Raw genomic sequence first — 22,065 nt, 5'->3', positions numbered from 1 at the left:
AATTATAATAAATGATCAGAATTTCTATTTAAATAACAGGAAAATTAGATTTGTGAATGAAAATCAGTACCAGTACTGAATTTGCAAATCAAAAGACATCTGGTCAAGCTTAAGACCGTCTCATGCTGCCATTGTTAGCAGCCATTTTAAACACGCATAGGTTAATGCAGATTTCTCCCAAGTTTAGAGATGATTAGATAGAAAAAGAACAATCAGTTGTATAGTCAAAGCAGCTGGAATAAAATGCAGAACTAGAACCAAAGACAAAGATAATTATTAAACAGAAAAAGGTAATAAATTGGATCATTTACTTCCATATTTATGCTTTCAGTCATTAATCAAATCCATTTCCATTTCTAATTTTACAATTTTTCTTTTCTTTTGACCTTTAATAAAATGTTTCAATTGATCAAGGTAATAAAAATGTGAATTATATGAGCTGGCACAGACAAAGAAAGACTGTAATCTGTGTTCCAGATATAACAAGGAAAATGCCTGTGATCAAGTATGGGGTAAAAGAAATCTGAAAAAATAATTAAAAAGCCCAAGCATTGTATATGCCTCTCAAGACTTTCACAAGGAGGGGTTTTTTTGTCGTCGTTGTTGTTTTTTATTTAAACCATTAACAACCAAAATAAAGTGCCTGTGGGACAGTAGCTGTCTTTCATTTGACATGCACAACCTATCTGCTCATTAATATAATCTTTTTAAAGCACACACAAAAACATTTTCATCTGTGCTGGACCTTCGTTTCAGATATATCCCAAGCACTACACTGTTTAAATTGTTTCATAACATAATCGCTTAAGATTGTATCCTGGGTTTTCTAAATATCAGCACAGATCTGTGTCAGGAGGAACATAATCAAAGCCAGCAGCCTTGCAAGCCTGTCCACTCGTAATATTATTTGTTTCAATGGCTTTCCTTCGAATAGCAGGTATTGATTTTCTACATCAGAACTCTTATACAAGAGAACGTTAAAAGAGAGATTATATTTTGTATTTTTTTCTTCTCCATCCTATTAAGGAACACTGCTGAAGGGTAACAATAATCATCAGAGATTTAAAGTTTGAGCTGAATAGATTGACCAATTAGGAGTTCTAGGAAAAATACATCTTTTTTTCCCTTTTCTTTTTCTTCTTTTAAAAGAGTTCTTACAACAGGGCAATGTCACTTCTGTCAGAAAGGATGTTTTCTTCCTTGGAAGTAGACAAATAGTTTAAATGCATTATTTCATTACTGTCTGGCCTCAGGTACTTGTGTTCCTCAAAGCACTCCTCACAGAGTTCAGCTAAGAAAGGCATCATGGAAAGGGGAAAAAAAAAAAAAAAAGAAAAGGAATAAAATAAAGCAAATGAAACCAAAAGCATGCAGTGAAGGGTACCAGGGGACTGGTGGAAAGAAGAGGCTCAACTCTGGGAGAAGAGATTGAGGTCACAGCATGTTAAGAGGCAAAAAAAGGAACTGAGCAAGTACAGGAAGACTGGGAAAGCAACAGAAAGGCTGCAGGAGCATTTGGGAGAGGTGACAAAGCAAACTATACCAGAAAAATAAATTTAAATATATTCAGCACTTCAAAAGACTTTTCAGTTCTTGCATATGGAGATTTTTTTCTGGAGAAACGCATGACAGGTGGTTCAACAGGTTTTCTTACTCCTCCTGCAACAGCCACGGACTGACATAGCTATCAACAGTCGTGACAGTCTAAGGAGACTTACATTCCTTAGCTAGCTAAGCTCCTGAACATCTCTCAAGTAATAACTGCATTTTTTTTAAATCATACTGTGATAATTTTGCTCCACTGTTACATTTACATCAACATATTTTAATTAGTCAAGAGATACATGGCAAAAGATACCAGTCCAGTATAGTTACAGAATTGCCATCACCATTCACTTGATTCAGGGTGGAGTAACCCTGCTGGTAATTACTGCTGCAGGGCGCACAGGGTAACATATTTCCTTCCACTCTGCCTACACTCGGGATTAGGTATGTCCAATACAAGATGCAGGGCTCCATAAAGAACAAGCAATGACATTTTACTGCTAGGCTTCTGATGCCAGCGAGGGAATTCAGATTTCAGAGTGTGATGTCTGCGATACACGGAGGAACGCGCATTTCAGAGTGGGATTCAAAACAACCAGCACACTGAAGTCCCGAAAAATATGAACTTACAGAACATCTTGTATACCAAAGCTGGTACACTTACTCTGCCAGGGAGACAACTGCCAGCACACAGAGAATTGGACCTTCTCCTGAGCACAAACTTTTGCAACTTCTCTCTCCAAGATCTGATAAGGGTTTCTGGTATTTTGTTCTGGTTTTGGGGTGGGTTTTTCGGTCTGTTTCATTTCACATCCCACCTCGACACACATAGCTTAGGGTGTAGGAGGTCAGGCTCAATGCCTTCCTTACCAAACAAAGCTCAAGTCCACGCTTCCCAGCTCCAAGGAAAGTGCCTTGCCTCCAGGGTGCGTGAAAAGCTGCAGTGAAACTCCTGCGATTCCTCCTGCTAACCTCCAGCTACTATGCAGAAAGGAATACTGACCAAAGGAAAAAAGCACGAGAAAGAATGAGCACAACTGGCCGTCTATAAAGATAGGGCGCTTTGCCTCTAGGCTCTCGGATGATGCTATCAGTTCCTGAGTGTATTTGGGATAGTTTCCAGCCTGGCGGCAGTTTTCTGTAAATGCATTGTCTTGAGAAGAGAGAAGTGAGTCTTTTCTAGCACTGCCCAGCACATGTCCTACCTCGCTATCTCAATCACTCAGTTGCTCTAGCAGTTGCATTGTATCATTGTCCACATCCTGCAAATTTCTGGCTTTCTTTTATAATTACTTTCATCTAGTTTTCTATCTTAGAATTCCACTTTTTTAGCACTAATGCATTCTAGTTCACATCATTTGCTCAAGGAGGGCGGTTCCTCCTCTGAATGAAACTCACACTTTGTGCTAGAAGAGCCCAGAAGTGACTAGGAACACCAGCTGACTAGGAGATAACCAAGATAAAAATGTAACCCCCAGATTAAACAAAATCCAACTAGAACTTTTGATTACTGCAGTGTGCTGGAGTATCAGCACCAGTTGCTGAAGGCTATGGACTAATAAAAGAATATTCAAACAAAAAGCATATTAACTCCGAGTGCACATTTTTATTTAATTAGAGGTAAAATAGAAGGAACAGTAATAGGTCAATAATAATGACTTATTACTTCCTTTATGTGGCACATTTACAATAAATGGTAATTTACCATTAGAGAGACATATAATTTTTTTTTTTTCTGCTAAAGAAATTAACATTAGTCATGTTGAAAAAGAGAAGGCTCTCCATTTCCAGCACGAGGATTTGCATTCAGCGAGGCAGTCTGCGGATATTACAGACCCCGTTCCCCTTTAGCAATGCAGAAAGAATTAAAGCATAACCATGTATGACATCATTCCAGCTGTAGCCGATGGGCTACAGATCGTTTCATCCATGCTATTTGAAAAACATTCCACTTTCCAGTCATTAGACTTGCTAAATGGATTCACCTGCCATACCCTTGGAATCATTAAAAAAAGGAAAAAAAATCTTTGGCACACAAGAGCCTTGCTTTAATTTTATTCTCATAGCTGATGTTCCACCACTAGAAATTCTTTAAAATAACTAAAAAAACATCTTTCATTTTCTCCATCGGAAAATAAAAAAAAATCTGCATTTCCTGCTTTTATTTTTGCTGCAGGCTTATTTCAAAGTTTCTGATTAACCATCACCAGAAACTCATACAACACGTCTTCCTAGACAAAACTTGTCATTACAGTGGGGCTGCACTGTGCCTTAGTATTTTAAAGTAACTGCCTGTGACCCGGTTACATAGAAAGTGGATCAGTTTACTGAAGCCTACTTTTGGCAACTTCCTCAGCTATTCGACAATAAACTAGCTGCTATTTAACACTCCTTCCAATCGTAGGAAGATATCACACAATTTGTGCATTTATTACAGCTGCACTCTTAGCTTCAGACTCGTTTAAAAGCTTCAAACCTACAGGTGGGATTTTTAAAGCATTTTTTTAAAGATGTTTTTTAAAGATGTTAGGTCATTAATTCCTAATTGGACACCCCAACCCTCTAGGCAAGCCTTGAAAATCTCATCATAAAAAAAATAAATAAATCTATATTCTACTTCCTAATAAGCTGGCTAGCACCAGAGTCACACCAAGACAAAACATTTAGCAACTGGATAAAGACTGATGCGATCATGGAAGGAAAAAAAAACAAAACAACAACAACAAAAAAAGAAACCTTATATCCTAGTTTTAATACTATGATTCCTGCTCCCCAAGAGGAGTGAAAGGAACCAGACTGACAAGGGAGGAAGGGAGAGAATCTTCACAAAACAAATCAGAATCCAAAGCTGCATGTATCTCTTGAAAAAAGAACAGATTAAACAGCACTGTGCATGGTTTGGGTGCATTTTTGGAGTGAGTTTAAAAGCACATGGTCTAGATAGCAAAAAAACAGCTTAAAATGATATTAAACTACTACTATGTAATAACACAAATCAAAATCTTAAAAATTAAAATCATTAAGTATTACTAACGATTTAACCGCATGCATTTGAAATGCAGAAGATAGCAATTTGAAATATGAAGTTAAATATCAATACTTAACTCTGTTAGGCTCAATACGTTATAAGTACTAACTACACATGAGATTAAATGATTTCTTTCAGGATATTCATCAGCCCCAGTGACCTAAAGAAACTGAGAGAAATAATTACATTAACTATGAATCAACAACAGGAAAAGAAATGCAGTGAAACATTTGGGAGTATCTTACCAATTTAAGATTGTAAATAATTTGAAACACACCTCTCCAACTACACCAGGAAAGAGGAAGGAGAGCACTCATGTAATGTAGAACATTCCTACTCTAACAGACATTTAAACGATCACATTTTCTCGGAGGTGGGGAAAAAAAGAAGTACAACCCACTCTCATTTAAGATCTTAAGAATTTCTCTCTCTGAGTTTTCTAAATTCTGGAACAGTTGTAGAATTCAGTAATAATTACTTTGTGGAGTCCCTGAATAGTAAATATCCTTAACCACCCCGAACAAGAAAAAGGACTCCATTTGTTTCAATACTTCATACTAAAAAAATAACCTGGATCTTTTTTGAGATCCAGATAAATCAGCATAATCAGAAGGAAGCCTTATGGTTCAGCCTATTTGCATTACCTGATAATCTGAGACCTGCAGGACAGCCTGGAGACCGTATTGCACAAATAGCTGCCAGTTCAAATTTTCCAGCACCTCCTTTGTGCAGGAGCTTGGCAATACAGAGAGGAGAAAGCATAAACTGAACAGCTGAAATTCTTGGGTAAGTCAGCATCGGGATTTTAAACATGCACAACTCTCTTGGTGATTTTGTCCAAAGAGCTACTTTGGATTCAATTAATTCTTCTTTCTCCACAATTCAAACTGTGGCAAGTCAGTAACATTAAGATTCACCACACTGGGATATTCTTCAACTACTTTTGCTTGATAAAGTGCACTAATGAAGTTTTTACTTCTGGTATATCAATAGCTGGAGAAATTCTTGCCTTTCCTTTAAAAAGTATTGCTGCCATAATACATATGTAATTCTGAACTTTTTTTTTTTTAAATAATCCCTTGTGTTAATTTCATTAGGAATCAATTTTGTAAACTAGTTACAAACATCATTTGGATCCCAAATTTCTATAAAAGATAGAGCAAGCATTTGAGCTAGACCAAAACTGGAAGGTGAGCAGCAATGGACGGCATCTGGCCAGTAGGTTATCTTCCCTGTTCTGGTACTGCAACATTTGAGTTGTGAACAAAATGGCTATGGTCTCTGCCATAATCCTGAGCAACAGCCTGCTGTACACTGAGGAGTTAGTGGTCCATGGGACAGTTAACCTGAGCAGAATAGGAGCCAGGCTTCTCTAAACACGACCTTCAAGCTGGGACATGCTGTGCGCATCCCTTGGCTGAGGGATAAATGTCACTGGCCAAGGGCAAGAGAGGAGCAGCTTCCAGCTGGTACCAGTGATTACACCACTGCACAGCCTTGTCTGTATCTAGAAGTATAGCAAGAAATTCTCATGTGATCATATTTTCTTTTGATAGAAAGAATGATTAATAGAGCTGTTTTCTTGTTAGACAAGCCTGCACAGCTTGAATGACCAAAATGCAGTAACCCTTTTTACAGATAGGTCTGCATGATGTGCTGCACTACAATCAGAGTCTCATTGGATGCTGCAGAGCTCAGGGTTCCTACTATCTAAAGGGAGGCAAGATCACTTATACTAGTCTCTTCTTCATTTTGATATTATATCCAGTACATAGCATTGTAAATTACACTCTCCAGAGTCTGAGCACCTTTCCTACTGAGACTGTAACAGATCGGCACCTCCCAGAATAAACAAGTCAAAATAAAAATGTCTTCTGGCAAATACAGGACTGTACTGGGCCCTGAATTAGATGTGCTCAACCTTTGTATGACCAAGTACTATTTACATGGACAGTGTACAAGTACCAAGAGAATACTTTAAGTGCATCCAACCACCAGGAAATTCTCAGTGTCTGCCATTCTATGCTTCTCACTAACAGCACAGCTCTATGTGCAGCGCTCCTGCCCTGGGAGAGTGTGTGATCTGGAGAAATGCAGGCCTGGCAAAAAGCAGAGTCAGGACCCTGAACTGCAGGAGAGCGAACTTCCAGTTGCTTAAGGAACTGCTGGATGGGATCTCCTGGGAAAGTGTCCTTGAGGGCATACAGGCTGGTAAGCCTCACCTCTGTGCCAGGGAAGATCATGGAGTAGATCCTCCTAAAAGCTTTGTTAAGGCACATACGAGATAAAGAGGTGATTCAAGACAGCCAGCATGCCTTCACCAAGGGAAGATCCTGCCTGACCAATCTGGTGGCCTTCCATGATGGGGTGATGGCTTTGGTGGATAGGGGAAGGGCGATGGATGTCATCTACCTGGACTTCTGCAAGGCCTTTGACATTGTCCCTCACCACATCTAAATTGGAGAGGTGTGGATTTGAAGGATGGACTGTTGGATGGATTAGGAATTGGCTGGCTGGATGCAGCCAAAGGGCTGTGATCAATGGTTCTGTGTCAGGGTGGAGGCCGGTCACAAGCTGTGTCCCTCAGGGGTCAGGTCTGGGGACCGGTGCTCTTCAGCATCTTCATCAAAGACAGACGATGGCATCGAGTCCACCCTCAGCAAGCCTGCAGATGACACCAAGCTGAGCGGTGCCATCGATACACTGAAGAAAGGAAAGCCATCCAGAAGGACCTGGATAGGCTGGAGAAGTGGGGCCATGTGAACCTTATGAGGTTCAACAAAGTCTAGTGCAAGATGTTGTACTTGGGCCAGGGTAATCCCATGTTTATACAGACTGGGCAAAGAAACCCTTGAGAGCAGCCCCGTGGAGAAGGACTTGGGGCTCCTGGTGGATGAGAAGCTGGACATGAGCCAGCAGTGTGCGCTTGCAGCCTAGAAGGCCAGCTGTGTTCTGGGCTGCATTAAAAAAGGGGTGGCCAGCAGGGAGAGGGAGGTGATCGTCCCCCTCTACTCAGTTCTTGTGTGGCCCCATCTGCAGCGCTGCATCCAGGCCTGGGACCCCAGCACAAGAAAGATGCAGAGTTCTTGGAGCGGGTCCAGAGAAGGGCACCGAGATGATCAGAGGGCTGCAGCAGCTCTCCTATGAGGAAAGGTTGAGGGAACTGGGCTTGTTCGGCTTGCAAAAGAGAAGGCTCTGGGGAGACCTCATTACTGTCTTCCAGTCCTTGAAGGAAGCGTATAAACACAAGGGGGGAACGGCTGTTTATGAGGATGAATAGCAATAGGACGAGGGGGAATGGTTTTAAACTGAGACAGGGGAGGTTTAGGTTAGATATTAGGAGGAACTTTTTCACACAGAGGGTGGTGAGGCAGTGGAACAGGTCGCCTAAAGACCCTGCACTTAGCAGAGGGTTGAAACTGGATGATCACTGTGGTCCTTTTCAACCCAGGCCATTCTATGATTCTATAACCAACTTACTACAAATTGAGAACTAGAGTGGGTCAGTAATAACTAACTAATGTAATTCCTCAAAGTGTCTAAAGTTACTCACAAAATATGGAATTTATTGTTTTAAAGTAAAATAGATACACTGCTGCAGCCAGATAGACCTCAGAACACATTAAAGAATACAAGGCAGGCACTCTCAGAACAACAATGGGATGTTACGTTAATTCACCATAGTGTAAAATATTACACCATCTGAGAGGCAGCCATACTTATCCATAGAGCGACCTGCCAAGTAGAAGAGATTGTAACTAGAGATGAAGTCAACCACAGCCTGTTGCAGATTATGCATACTCGTGTCAGTGCTGATCCACACACAAGATGCTCCACAACCCAGGCTTTGTCAAGCTGTATAGGAAATGGTTTTACTCTGTCATTTGTAAAACATGATTTTAGAGGAAAAGGAAAGGGAGGAATGAAACATCACAGTGCATCAGTGATAAGAGGCAAAGACGTGCCTCCTTTTCTGCTGTTACACACTAAGGCACAGGGGGCTACGAAAGAGCAGAGTCCACAGAAGAGCATGTATCTGCTTCTCAGGCCATTCATTTCCCTTAAGCTATGCCACACCACCCCAAGCAGTTTTGTGAACATACAGCATTTTCCAGAGATAAATAGGCAATTGAAATCTGAAGGTCCATGACCACGCGCTTTTTGTATACAAAGAGCTGTAATCTTGTAATCAATACACTACTTAACACAAAGTGACTGTAGCCTTGGGGGAGGGGGTGAGCACTATGAGCGCTTCGTTCAGGTGATAAGGCTAGCTGCTGTCTTTCTGCTTCATGGAAATAAATAGGACATAAAATCACCGCGCAGTTCTTTTCCAAATCACAGTGTCTTGGATTCATCAAAAGCAACTACAGTAAAGAGCAAGTAAGGTGATGCTTGAAAATAGAGCATAAGCATACCTACTGGTTCAGATACCCACGTCATCTGGCTCTAGAAGAAAGCTGCCACCACACTTACCACAGCACTGACAATAATTTTTGAAAGGAAAGATCAGAGAGACCAAGAAAATAGAAAATAAGACAATAAAGCATTGCTTGGCAAAAGTAAAAAGACAGGCATGCTCTTGCTAATTTCAATTATGAAAGCATCATTACGTAGGAAGAACATTCATAGCCTTTCAAGCTTGAAAAGAACCCGGGGAAGAAGCAGGACTTACTGGATACCACTGGTTTACAGGGACTACTTCAAGCCTAATTATATGAGTAATGCATTTTCTTTGTCAGATGAGATTACATTCACCTAACATAGCATTTTAGTTTTATTTTTGTTTTTCAGCAAAGCCTCGAATACTACCATCTCCTTTACAACTACTTAGACAAAAGGAACGAGAAGTCTACCTAGCTAGATCAAACTGGGAACAAAGAGTAACTTGAAAACATTATATGTCTAGAAACTGTGCATTTAAGCAAGCTGCTATCCTCATCTACTCATAGCAAGTGGAGGAGACAGAACAGTGAATTACACAGATCATAGCTCTAGCACTGAATAGCAACCGATTTGAAGTAGGGTATTAAATGCAGAACTTGTCTCCTGTAGCAATAGGAGGGTTGCCCTGTTGGTTTCAGTTAGCATTTTCACTTGCAATTAGGACTACAGTGTGAAAAAAACATACTCATGCTCTTTACAGCTGGTAACAATTTGAGATAAACGGCAAAAATGCATGAGATTACAAAATTTGAAGAAACTAGGTAAATTAGAAACACATGCAAAGTTAATGCATGTGGCAAATATAATCCAAAGCACAGATGGAAAAAGTGAACAGGCGACACAGAAAAAAAGCTAACTATCTAGGAATAACATTTCCACATGAGCTCTTCCAAGTCATATTAGCAAGGTTCAAGATCTTTCTTGATGTCGACCACCCCTTCTCCTGCCAGAGGCTGCTGCCTTCTAGCAGAAGAGCAAAACAAGCGATGTACCTATTCTGCAGTTTCCAGTTCAGAGCCAGGCACATTATAATGTAAACCACTATTGATTTCAGTTCACTTTAATACCCTGGACTGAACTGTGGTGGTGAAGGGCTCCAATTCATAACTCCTGTCAGATTTAGCTGCCACAGTGAAATCCACAGAGGCTGTGAATAAGAGACCTTAGAAATCATTTCAAAGTGAAACATGATTCAAATAGGCAGGTACAATTTGAGGATACATACACCAAATCACAAGGTAAATTATCAACTAGCTCTTCTTCTAAGATGGACAGAGACAGTTTAATTGAATGGACAGCACAACGAACCAGCAGCTCAGTCACAGTGTTAGTAATCCACTGCATGAGTGGCAGGGGAGAAATGAAACCGAGACAGTCAGCAACAATACAAGTACCTTCCATGCTTTGGGTCTTGTTCTGACCTCTGCATTGCAACACAACAGGCCTTTGGGGATCAAGTTCTCATCTCTTTTCCCAACCCCATCCACAGGGACCAGTGCTCCACCCCACAGGACATCCCCCTGACAGCTGTGCTGCACGCCATGCCTGGGCAAGGTTACCAAAGGCAGTACTACTAACGAGCCTGTGACACGCAGACACTGCACAATCTACTTGGGGATTCTTTGGCACTTTGCCTTTTTCTCTGCTTTTGCATACCAAGCTTACATCTGTTCAGATCATAACCTTCTATTTACACCCACCCTCCAAACTGCAATGGTTCAGCTCCTTGTCTGAGGCCAAGTGTTTAACAACCGAAACAACACAGCAATTCACAAATATATGATTTAAATATCTGCACCATATAAGCCCACCTACGGATAAAATGAATCACGATACAGGTTTATTCTGTCTTTCTACAGACAGAAGTCCACAGTCTAGACATCCAGCCCAGAGGTAGCTCCTTATCTAACTACTGGCATCTTCGATACAAAATTAACTCTACCTCAAATCACTGGAAGAATAACTGGAAGTACAGAGAAATAGAACAATTACATCAGATTAACTCTAAAAAACGAACAAACAACAACAAAAAAACCACTCTTCCTTCTAAATATAAAGATAGCATATCTTGAATATTTGATTTTGAAGAACGAGGCAGAAGCCTCCAGCAGATGTCCCATGAGTAAAGTTCCTCTGACACAGGAAAACCTGATGATTTAGCTGACTTTTGACATCTGGAAGACTTACTGTCACCACTACCTGAAATGGCAAGAGCAGTCTGTTGACATTGCCTCTTGGCATCCAGAAAACCTTCGCCAGCACCACACGAGTAACCAGAAACAGCCTACAGTTCTCCCCATGCCCAGGCCGCCGCTGTGATTTAAGATACCGAAACAAGACTAAAACAATACAATCAAAAGGAGACAACAGGGAGTCATAAGCTCATTGTGTTTGCATTTACTTTCGCAATACACAGACTAAATTTTGGCAGGCGGGCACTGCTGTCACACACACAAATACTTGTGTGAAACAAATGCATCCAAGCACTTCCTTCGTGCCATTACGTGTGACTGGGGAAGGCGTGCTGCAGCCAATACACACACACGGGAAACCTGGGACACTCCCACTTCATAGCCCTGAGAACCCAGCAGTTCACCAGGGCAGTATCAGAAAAGGAGATATTTACAATGAGAAAATGACACTGCTGAGGCAAATACTAACGAAGCAAAGTCGGAGCGATGCCCGGAGGGCTCTGAATCTTCTACAGGTATTTTAGGATAAACTTATGATCTCTAGTATCAAAAGCCACTGGAAGATCAGTAAGAATCAAAATTGACAATGTGCCAGAATCCACCTACTATAAAACAGAAGGTCACTACAAATCCTCATTAAAGCTGTCTCACTGCTTTGGCCTGATTGAAATGTTTCAAACAGTTTATTATTACCATGAAAGCAAGGGCAGCAGTTGCCCTGCCACAACCTGTCTCCAGGACCTTTGCTAGGAAAGGGAAATTTGAAACACGGTGAAAATCTGAGAAATTGCCTGCGGACAGCAAAGGGTCGCTTAATCAACTCCTCCAATCTCCAGCAAAGAAGAAACTCTTACAGATGCCAAAGAGGTGTTAATGATAGATACTGTAAAAGGGAACTGCCACAGTATATCTTCCAAGGACTGCTACAAAAGCCTTGCTGGCAAAAGATCAAGAAAATAGCTTGCAAGTGCAGTGCCATATCTATAATAGAAGTGCAATGTGACAGGTTTAAAATCCATAAGCTATGCTGAAGTACATAGTTCAGAATCCCAGTGACCCAGCTGGAAATGAAGATGTAGAAAGTCTTGCCATTTAACCACCACAAGAAGAGACCCCAAACCATCCCATCTCCTCGCCGCTAGACCTTGCGCTGGGAATGCCAGCAGCCCACACTGCTTCTTCATAATCAGCTGGTTTCCACCCTCACACTTGAGAGACTTCAGCAGGTGTTAGCAGTAGAAAACACTGAACCGTTAACGGAAAGCTAATAGCGAAAAAACAACCCAAGAATGCCAAGCCCAGTGCAGAGGCTTAAAACAATGGACATGCTAGCAGCTGGGCAGGCAACAGAGGCAAAGGCAACGTGTCTGAACTTCGAGGCAATGTTTTTAAGTAGGCACTGTGGCCATCTGCTTACAGAAGTACAGTGACTTCATAACAACTCCTCTGTTCACTCACTGTTGTTCTTTGGTTCTTTTTTGCTCACCGCATTTGTTTTGGTTCTCCTCCCCCGCACAGCCAGAAAGACTTTTGGTTTAAAGTTGTTTATAGAAACACAGAATGGGTTGGGTTGGAAGGGATCTTAAAGATCATGTAGTTCCAATCCCCTGTTATAGGCAGGGACACCTCCCCTCTAGACCAGGTTGCTCACAGCCCCATCCAGCCTGGATTTGACTGCTTCCAGGGAGGGAGCATCCACAACCATATACATAAATTTCATATAAGTTTTTCTCTTAACTGAAGTTACATCTCTTTTGGCAGACAGCTTACATTTCCTTCGTAATACAATATATTCTATGCCAGACATTTACACAGAAACATTTAAAGGAAAGCAGTTCGAAAATGGAAAATACACATAGCTATAAATCCCTACCGTGGCCTCACTCTATCTAGAGCTTCGTTTCGTTTGATTTTTAAACCTCAGTTTTGCCCTAAATCAGCAAGGGGCGAAGCAGAACACAGCTCAAAACGCATCAGTGGAGATGAAACCCAGAATCAAGCCTCACGCTTACGGTTAAAGAAAGCTAGTATCTTCATAAAGTAGCTCTCTTTCTAGGTCAGAAGACAGAAAATCTGGAAATGTTATCAATTCCTCTTTCAGTTCCAATAGTGTCACATCCCTCTCCAAACTCTGATGAAACAAAGAACTCCCAAAATTCAGAACCCAAACCCAAAGGATGACAAAGGAGCACTATTTTGTTACTGCCCTTTGAGTTCAGTCTGCGAAGAATCAGCATTTGTTCATATCTTTGGCAATCTTGCTTCTCGTGCCCAAACTCAAGTCCTGAGGAATAGACTAGGCAGAGCGCTGTGAACTCTCCAAAGGAGAAATGGTGCATGGAAGAGCTGATGTGACAACAAACGTGAGAGAAACAAGAAGCTATATGTGGACCAAGAGTGCCATGCTTTTCACTTCGTGCCCCAAGCTTCTCTTTGTTACACAGGCCACACAAATAATTGAAACAAAAATAAAAAAGCAGGAATCAAGAGTCATCATCTATCTCCTCAGTGCTGACTCATCTGGAAAGCAAACTATTATCCTGCCCTCTCACACCATGTATTTACAATTCGGCCCACACAGGAAAACATTTCACCTTCCTCCTCAAAAAGCTTATCGTCCTTCTTCGAGAGATAAAAAGCAGACAAGAGAGCACACCGTGGATTATGCTACCAGAAGGTGCTCAGATGCCAGGCCTATGAGACAGTCTGATAAAGTATTTTCATTTTTAAAAAGCAGCAAAGAAAAAAAATGCATTCCAGTAGAATTTCTGTCATTCTTGCATGAATATATGCATGTTTTGATAAGCAAGATAAAGATGATCTAGTTACACTGTAGGCAGAATATATTTTCATTTGTCCATAAATTGCAAGCCAAACTTGAGCACAGACATTGCTTGCCTGGAAGCTTACCAAACACATTTTTCTTGAAGTAGCAAAGTACATCAATAATCTTCCTCCAAGTCTTTTATTTCTCACTTGCCAGTAATTACTTTACTTACTCTGCATCACCATTTTGTCTTTGTAAAGATACAAGCAGTCCCAAAATAAGCTCTTCAGCCAATACTGAACTTAAGCATCAAAAAATTCAGCTGTGCTTTTTATACATTCGCTCAAATATAATCAACATTCTGATTTCTGAATTCAGATGTAACCAACAATAACACTGTGAACATCTCACCTGTATGTTTGCAACTGAGAACAAAGGTTCAGGCTGACCCTGCCATCTCCTGACTGCTTTACAAGTAGCTCAGCGCCCTCATTTGCACAGAATCACAAGGCAAAGAACTAAACATCTCCATTAAGAAGGGAAAATACGCTTCTCTTCCAGCAGGAAGTAATACAGAGCAAGTGTTATACAACGAACAGCAGGAACATTTTGCTACATCATTAATAAAAATAAATGCTATTAGGAGCGCCTATGGTCACGTGAATGAAATGCTTAAGCATCAGTGCTTAAGATGAACAAAGGAACCACAATAATAGCAAGACCAATTCAACCTCCTCCCTCCAACAACGTACAGTATCAGTTACCACAAATAAATACGTAAAAAACCAACCGACCTCGCCTGAGCAATTAAACAGCAGCAAAACTACAGCGAAAATCTTACTGTAACCCCAACATTTAAATGGTGACTCGTATCTAAAGCACACAAGTTTCTATTTTAAGAACTCTTGGATTTGAGTTGGGCTCTTCTGTGCTCCATCAGTGAATGAGGTTGTCTACTATAGCTCAAAAAGGCTCGAAGAAAGAAAGCCAGAATACGGGGAGAATAAGGAGAACATGGGAAAATAAGAACATATAGCAGAATACAGGAGAGTAAGAAAAGCTGATACGGAAAACTCTGTCTCAGAGTTCAGGCCAAGCAGCAGCAAGAGCCACACGACGTTGATAACAGGTATTTTCAACCTCAGGTCAAGGATACTTGCTATATGCTCTTGTCAATACACTGTTAACCATGATTGATTTGGGCCAGTGACAGATAATCTATTATGCACTCATACTCCAACCCCACTAAATCAAAGATAGCTTGTCTAGCAGAACAAAATGACACAAAATAGGAGAAAGCACAGACAAATTAGTAGCTTTCTTTTCATCCAACTTAACTCTCTACAAGAAAAGGAAACTAACAGAGCAAAAACTAGCAAGACACTAATTAAAATCTTTATAGAGGATGTAGGGGAGGAAAAGGAGATAACTCCAAATAAAAACACAGATGGAAGAGAAGCAATAGAAGTCCTAGCGAAATGTCAGAGTTACAAATAGACTAAATATAAAGAACAGAGGGGGGAAAAAGTAAACCAGAGTCAAGCTGTGTGGATATATTTATACAAACCCTTGGGGTGAGGGAACAGAACTAGGCTCATTGTTTGCCATCAGCTACTGTAAAAGGGGGAAAAATAGATCCTCTCAGAGTACTAATTAGCATAGCTTGCATGCTTGTCTGCTATTTCCTGGGACAGGCTTGCAGCGCCCACTTTATTCTCTTCCGTATTCTTTCCTCATTTGATGCCAATATCTCTACATAGACAAGATGTTTGGAGACAGTATCCTCTTGCTATGTTTATCCTAAAACCGATCTTCTAAAGAGTACCTAATGCCATCACAACCCACCTATATGAAAAGCGAGTGCATTCAGCCTCTTTTATCACTCACACTTCTTATGCTGACGTTCAGTAACCCGTGCTACTAACAGGTGACACATTTTTGTGAAGCAAACAGCCTCCATTACTGTCATTCAGATATCCTTTGTTGGTTACAATGACTGGAGACAAATTGACTCAGCAAATATAAAGAAATAGCAGAGGACATAAATAAACAAGCAAAAGACAGGAACCCTGCATTAAGTTGAACACTTAACACTCTGCTGAATAGCATCCCTTCCTGACACCCACCTGTTGTCATACAGATCGTGAAATAGCAGTTAGCTGCCCTGCAACAGATAAAGTGCGCTAGCCAAACCACAAAGGACTGCAAAGACAGCTGCAGTGTGCAACGTAGCATGGCCCCAGATCAGAAGAGCTGCACAGGCTCTCCATCCACTCCTACCCCCACAGGACAAGAGTGATGTGCCACCATTGACCTACCTCAGAGCAGGACCTCCCTTGGCAAAGTGAGCAACGCCTTTCAGAGCTGCACAAGCCCTTTTCTGGACACACGAAGCACTAGATTGCTATGCAAGGACGTGAAGGTTTATTAAATAAAATCTCCCCCTCAGGCCTTTTCTTTTAAAGGTCTGCACGGCATGGGCCAAAGCTAATTTCCTCATCCAACCATATCTAGCAAGAACAGCTCAGCCATATACAGAAGTTGCAGAATACCTGACAGTGACAAAAACTTCTTTGAGAACAGTGAAACACTCACTTGGAGATGTTCATACCCCACTCTGCTGATACAGCTCACCCAGCGCTGCAGAGTAAATAGATATATTTTACATTACATTGTGCACAGCATTTCTGACTTCAACTCGGGTGCTTCCACCCAAGCTGTGCAGCCTGCAGATAGTTTCATGTTTCTTCATCTTTATTACTCCTTTCCTTTAGAGAACATACATACATAGACTTTTTTTTTTAATAATAAAGTATACTAGAGCTGCGTATAAAGTCTCTCCTCAAGCTTTGCAAAGTGTCATCAAGGGATGAAAAAAAGCCCACCAAAGTGCAACAGTGACCTATTTCACTTGGGTGAAGCCAGCAAAATCAAATTTATCTCAGCTTTAAACGCGTAGCCAATTTGCAAATTTTAATACAGACTTCTTCTCCTTCTATTAATTAGAAACACTTACAGACTCCTTCCAGCCTTCACAGCATCTCTGGTAGGTGAAGCCCAGCACTCTACAGGCTGAACTATAGACAACCTCTCAAGAAGCACACACGGATTAGCAAGTCAGGAAAAGCCCTCCGAGCAGCAGGAACGGGAGACGGCGGAATTCAAACCCGCCGCCGAGGTAACGGCGCACAACTCACCTGTGAGAGAAGGAGGCCAGTACAAAGTGTCAGGAAACGGGACGTCGCCGCAGCTACAGCGTGCCAGCTCCGAGCGCTGCACGGGAGTCCATCTGGAACCTCCGCAACCTTTCTCCAGGGCACCGCCCTGCCCCTCGGGCCGCCTTCCGGGGTGCCGAGGCTGGGCCGCGGTCCGCGGCAGCCCAGCCCAGCCCGGCTCACCTGAGCCCCGCGGGCCGCCCCGCCTCGGCGCCGCCGAGGGGACCGGGGGAGGCGGCTGCCGTTGCTGAGGCGCCACCCGGCGGCGGCGGCGGGAACCCCGCGTGGCGGGCCGCGCGGCAGCCTGCTCGTGCCCGGAGCGTCGCTGCAGAACCGACCCTAACTAACGGGGGAAAACACAAATCCTTCCGTGCACCAGCAGCGCTGGGCCTCGTGCCCGTGCTGCCGCCCTGCATCCGCTCCCCGCTGTCCTTCCCCTCCGAGGGACGAGGCTGGAGCAGAACGGTGAGAGTGGGAAACAAAAAGTTGGTCAGAGAACTTTTGATGAGCCTGTGGGGAAGAAAGCAAATATGCAAAAAGAATTCCAGGATGCTCCAGTCCGACTGCTCACCCATCACCAGTATTTCCCACTAAACCACGTCCCTCAGCACAACACCTAAACGTTCCTTGAACGCCTCCACGGGTAGTGACTCACCAGCCCCCTGGGCAGCCCATTCCAGCACCTAACTGCTCTTTCAGAGAAGAAATTCTTCCTATTATCCAACCCGAGCCTCTCCTGGTGCAACTTGAGGCCGTTCCCTCTCATCCTATCACTAAATCAGGCTGTGATGTGGGACCAGCGCATTTGTGCATCTCCTGACAAAACTGCTTTTTAAATTACATATATTGTAATACTGTAGTAGTCCCACATATTTGCCAGAACAACTGTCAATTATTTTGTGTCCTGCAGACTCCAGAAACCCCATGCAAAAGAGAAACCTGAGGTAAGGATCAGATTCCTCAGTGCTTAAGAACTAGCTGAAATTCACACTGCATTCTATTAATTCCTTGAAAGCAAGTGGGAAGAATATCTTCCTATTTGCATAAAGTCCATACAAAATTCACTGTCTTTGAAACATATTAATTTTGGCTGATGAGTTCCAAAAGTTCTGGGGCCAAGTGAAATAGACAAAGTGAACAATTGCCATCCTCCTCAGAAACCAGGCCAAATAAGAATTCTAGTGAATTACAACTGCTTACCTTCCTTATATTCTTCTTTTTGCAGGTCAGATTTTGGCTTTGTCAATTGCCTACATTAAGAGAGAATAAAGAAGGGAAAAAAAAGCTTGAGACGTGAGAAGTAAGGGAACAAGATCCTGGAGAGCCCTGATAACCGATACAACACTGCATACACGCACAGCGTGTTCCTCATTGCTGGCCTCCAAAGAGATGCTCTCTAGAGCTGTGCTTAGTCTGTATCCTACCATGCAGAGCGTTTGGGCCCTGGGACACACTCCTGTTAAAACAACATCTTAAATGTGAAGGTTATTTAAACATTGCAGCTGTCTGAGCTACAAGGAGCACAGCATGGCAGAGCCTCCCTGTTCTTCGCATGGCAATTAAATTAAGGATTTGTTTTGGCTCCTAACAGTAGCTTTTTGTTTTGTTTTGTTTTAGAAGGTTGCTTTTAAAAGCCTCTTTTCTTTAAGCTATTATCATGGGCTGCTCTTTTGTATTTTCCATGCGAGTCTTAGATGTCAGCACAAGGCAAAAATCTATAACGATCATTATTTTGTATCTTAAGGACTACGAAAGAAGGGACTGGTGTCACATTATTGAGTTCTAAGCATTCTTGGCATTTTGTGTGTGCTGTTATAAAAAATAAATAAAATAAAACACTGGAGTGGAGAATACTATTTCCCAATAGTTATTTTCAATAATATTTACATGTAATATGCTTGTAGAATTGTTGTATTCTCTCTCCAGTGGTAAGATAAATGTCTCAGAAATGCACGAGTACATTTCTTGTGTTCTTAATAACTGAAGTATTTCTTAATAACACTATAGATAATCTTATGGTGAAACCTCTAAACTCAAATGGAACGAAATGGAAGAAACTAATCTTTGCCTATTTGGGCATCATTAACATAACAAAGTAGTAACAAAAATATAGGAAGGAGTTGGCACAGTTCACCAACTTCTGGTAGGTAACTATGACCAAGAGCATGCTCTTTTTACAGTACAAGCTATTTCATATCAAAAACAAGTTCTAATTGCATTTTTGAAGCAATAGATTTAATTAATTAAAGCTACTGTATAGGTCAAATAAAACAAAGAATTCCTGTTATACATATTCTGTTGCACATGTATTAAACATGCCAAGATGTTAAGGTTTTGTATTTACATAAAGAGCTACAGAATCATACCTTAAGTCAGAGCAGCGGGAACTCTGAAGAAAGGTTCAATTTCTGCTTGAACCTGATGAATTATTTTTATGATTTCACTAAGAAAAAAAAAAAAAAAAAAAAGAAGTACAAGAAGCCACAGCTTCCTAGGGCATGGGGTTTTTCTTTGTATTTAAGGTTTCCATGAAATTACTGCTGCAAAATAGTCCAGTACAGTAAAAGCACACAGTGTATTAAAGCCCACCAGAGGTTCTGCCAAACACCTCGCTGTCTGGCTACAATGACTCCTCTATTTTAACACCGTTCCTGCATTAATCATAGCACACGAGGGATTTTGAGATGTACACTGACATTTCTTTGTAAGTTCAGTACCTGTGCCAAGTTTGTTTAACTCATTATTTGGCCTCCTAGCACAGGCACTAGCTGTGGAGGGACATACGTATGTGTTTTACATAGTATGAACTAATTTCAGTGAAACTGTTTCTAGAACCAGATCTAAACCCAATGAACCAAGAAAAAACCCTGCCATTTATTGAACTGGATTTCAAATTACAACTACTGTTGCAGAATTGTTACATGAAAAATATCAAAGACTTAATTCATTTTCCTTCATTAATTAAACAGCGCATATCGTGTATGGTTACTTTAAAAGTCACTAAATGATATCGTTCAATTAATGCACGTGAAAAATGAAGTTGTAAGACTATGATTCAGTCAAACTTATAAGCGTGTTCCTGATTCAATTCCACTGACAGCAAATCATACACTTGCATTCACTTTCTGGTGGAAGTCAATCTTTTAACTAATTCATTTTATTTAACTGATCAAGTAAAATACACGGAGAACAGCCTTGAAAAAGCACATACATGTGCCAAGGTCTTCGCTGCCCACTCCTCATGGCTGTACCTCTAAAAATTCATCCATACTTCAACTCAAAGGTTATTTGATAGGTACTGATGGCTCCTATTTTCTGCAGAGATATCTGTAGTGCAATATTATATCAGCCTTGTAGAACTGTTAATGCCCAATAAAAGGATGTTGTGATTCGCACAAATCTCGACATCATTATCTTGAAATTACGTGTTTTAATAAGAATGCAAGCGAAAGTTTTCCAAAATGAGAAGCCATGTTTCCTCCTATCACCTCTATATAACGTTTCCAGTTATACGCCTGGGGAATTTCAGGAAATATCTTGTCTATCAGAGGGCTCAGCCTCCTGGAAAAATCCGAATTATATTTCATTACAGAAAGTCCTGTTATTAAAACTACTCTCATTCATGATCTTTAGAACTGACAATTCAGAAGACTGGGCCTCACTCTCCTCTCAGTTACATTAGAATAACCCCCATCAACTTCAATTATCTTGTACCAGTTCAAAGATCAGGCACTTAGCAATGCCTGCTTGCTGCTATCTACGCAACAGAACACTGTGGGCATCAAGTGTAGCTTTTTTTCTGTAGGAAATGATTTCTCTTTAATACTTTAATAATGGGATCTGACATAGCATGAATCAAAGGGACTTTTAAGAACTTCGTATTTGTTCCCTTTCTATTATTTTTTTCTGATATACTGTCAAAACTTTAACCAAAATGTAAAATAATGAGATCAAAACTATTTAAAATCAAACATAACTTGTCTAGACTATGGATTCATGTCTGCTGAAATCATACTAAATAATACAAACCAAAGAGCCATAGCTTTGAGCCAAGCCTTTTGTGTGTTTGGAAAAGCTTCATCGAGGCTACATTAAAATCTGTGTTAATCTATGTGGATTTTTTCTTCTTACTGCATAAAATTAGCTACGTTATTCTCTTAGCACATTTCAGCTCCGTTCCAGTTATTTAGTGTTTACTTTAAGGACATATCATGTCATACTTATTTATTTTTCTCATAATAACTAAAGACTTTGAGAAAATTCATAATCAAAGAAGAAAATAAAACGGTAGAAAAATAGTTAAACAACTCAAATTGAATTAAGCAAAACTGGAAAACTTGTGATTAGAAAGCAGTTATAGGCAGGTGTATCTGAGCACCTACCACTGCACTAAATGTGTATTTTTTTTTTTTTTCTAATTCCTGTGTTTGCTCTTATTTTGGACATGCCCTTCTTCTGTATATATTTTCATAAAGTATAAAAACGAGGTTAGAGAAGTTTCTTCAGGATTAGTCTTTTTTTTTCTTTATTTGTTCCTGAAATTTGTAATGGAGGATGTTGGCAGAGCCATGAATCTGAATTTGAAAAAAGAACAGGTTTGTTTTTATTACAATGTCACAGTATAGTTGACTTAACTGTGCCATTTCTAATCTACTTTTGGCAAGGGACCATGCCTAGCACCTCTAAGTTGAAAATAGTCTTTGATATGATGCTGATGACTTTATAATGCTTCTTCCCTTTTTTTCTTTTTCATCGATGAATCTTCAGCTATTTAGCTTTCTCTGGCTAGCTTGAGGGAGGCATTTATGTATTCTAGCAGGAAAAAAAACATTGTATACCTCTCCTCCTAGGGCTATCTTTGTGAATGTTAGG

At 40.9% G+C, this 22,065-nt stretch overlaps 1 protein-coding gene across 1 annotated transcript in view; it reads right to left on the bottom strand.

Moving 5' to 3' along the window:
• The window catches only part of MPPED2 (metallophosphoesterase domain containing 2), a 195,418-nt gene that overhangs the window by 156,528 nt on the left and 16,825 nt on the right, over window positions 1-22,065 (bottom strand). Inside the window, exons 8-9 of the mRNA XM_085223873.1 lie at window positions 18,394-18,443; window positions 17,176-17,703 (exon numbers count right to left, since the gene is read on the bottom strand). The gene's annotated coding sequence lies outside the window, so the exon portion shown is untranslated. The remainder of the gene's footprint in view (window positions 1-17,175; window positions 17,704-18,393; window positions 18,444-22,065) is intronic.

Source organism: Meleagris gallopavo, chromosome 5, assembly GCF_905368555.1.
Source record: "Meleagris gallopavo chromosome 5, MGAL_WU_HG_1.1, whole genome shotgun sequence".
In the NCBI taxonomy this organism is placed as follows: Eukaryota; Metazoa; Chordata; class Aves; order Galliformes; family Phasianidae; genus Meleagris; species Meleagris gallopavo.
The sequence above is the reverse complement of the archived record's forward strand: the minus strand, read 5'-3'. Positions and strand labels throughout refer to the sequence as shown.